This window comes from Propithecus coquereli, unplaced genomic scaffold, assembly GCF_000956105.1.
Source record: "Propithecus coquereli isolate 6110/MARCELLA unplaced genomic scaffold, Pcoq_1.0 Scaffold746, whole genome shotgun sequence".
Taxonomy (NCBI): Eukaryota; Metazoa; Chordata; class Mammalia; order Primates; family Indriidae; genus Propithecus; species Propithecus coquereli.
The window spans coordinates 148,975-150,825 of NW_012153574.1; the positions used below are offsets into that span (position 1 = coordinate 148,975).

The following is a 1,851-nucleotide window of genomic DNA, read 5'->3' on the forward strand; positions in this document are numbered from 1 at the left end:
TGGGAAACCGATTGCCGTCAAACTGGTGAAGATAAAACCAGAAATCCTCCCCGAAGAACAAATGGAACGGGCAAGTTGTGTGCGCCGCCGTTCCTCGCGACGCACAGAGTAAAATCTCCAGCTGTCCTGGGTCAGAGTCCGGCAGGGAGTGTATGCCACGAACGTGACGGGGAAGGGTTTTATCTGACTTTCACCCCTGGAGTTGTCGAAGGGAACGTTTCGCGAAACTGGAGATAAAATAAACTTTGCAATCGTCATCAATAAACGTACCGGTGCTGTAAGTGCTCGTAACATTACGCCGTTGAAAAAGAAACAAGCCCACCGTTCAGACAGTAGTTTGTGCCACCGAGGAGGCATCTGGCTTTATTGAAAGAGGTGACATTGTAGGAGAGAGATTCTTTCATTATAGTGAATTTAAGGGTGGCCCAGAAACCTCACGGCCTGGAGATGACGTGGAATTGACAATCGAGGACAGAAACGGTCAAGAAGTCGCAACAGATGTCAGACGATGGCCTCAAGGAACCGTCGCTGCTGAAGATATCAGCATTGAGTATTTTGAAGGCATCGTAACCAAAGTTATCTCAAAAGGACCCAGGAAAAACCCAGAATGACCCACGGCCAGCATGCATCCAAGTTAAGACTTCGCGATTCCTACAGAACTTCCCTTTGGAGACAAAGACACAAAATCCAAGGTGACTCTGCCGCAAGGTGACCACGTCAGGTTTAATATTTCGACAGATCGAGCGACCAAGATGGAAGTTCTATCAAATACGCTTTCAGTTCACTGATGAAGCCAGAGAAATGGGTTTTGACTGCGGCCGGGAGAGATGGTTTGGGTTTCATCGAGGGTGTGATGCTCGTATGTTCTTGCACTTCGGCGAAATTCTGGAAGGAACCGGCTCCATATTGCGGATGCAGGAGACCTGACCACGGTTCCTCGTACGCTCTCTGCCCAAAGAAATCATTGTGTCGGGATTGAAAAACTTCCCAAAGGCACAGTTTCATTTCATTCCCGTTCAGATCATCGTTTTCTGGGCACTATGGAAAAAAGAGGCCACCATTTGCAATCCTAAAACCATAGCCCAGATAAAGGCCAAGAGAAGGAGGTGGAGGATGGCGTTATTGGCATGACCATTGTGGGGTGAAACTCGCTATTGCTTTTCAAGCCAACAATGAAGGATCTACTTGTCCTCAAATAGGTGACAAGGTTGAGTTCGGTGTCAGTGACAAACAGAGGCCCGGATGGCAGATTGCGACCCGTGTACGACTTTCAGGTCATTAATTCTAACTCCAAGAGACTCTTGGGGCCGGGCGCGGCGGCTCACGCCTGTCATCCCAGCACTCTGGGAGGCCGAGGCGGGAGGATCGCTCGAGGTCAGGAGTTCGAGACCAGCCTGGGCAACATAGCGAGACCCCGTCTCTGTTAAAAATAGAAAGAAATTGGCCAAACAACTAAAAATAGAAAAAATTAGCTGGGCATGGTGGTGCATACCTGTAGTCCCAGCTACTCGGGAGGCCCAGGTGGGAGGATCGCTCGAGGTCAGGAGTTCGAGACCAGCCTGGGCAACATAGCGAGACCCCGTCTCTGTTAAAAATAGAAAGAAATTGGCCAAACAACTAAAAATAGGAAAAATTAGCTGGGCACGGTGGTGCATACCTGTAGTCCCAGCTACTCGGGAGGCCCAGGCGGGAGGATCGCTCGAGGTCAGGAGTTCGAGACCAGCCTGAGCAAGAGCGAGACCCCGTCTCTACTAAAAAAAAAAATAGAAAGAGATTAATCGGACAACTAAAAATATATAGAAAAAATTAGCCGGGCACGGTAGCGCACGCCTGTAGTCCCAGCTACTCGGG

At 49.5% G+C, this 1,851-nt stretch overlaps 1 pseudogene; it reads left to right on the plus strand.

Moving 5' to 3' along the window:
- The window catches only part of LOC105824502, a 66,118-nt pseudogene that overhangs the window by 3,683 nt on the left and 60,584 nt on the right, over nt 1-1,851 (plus strand).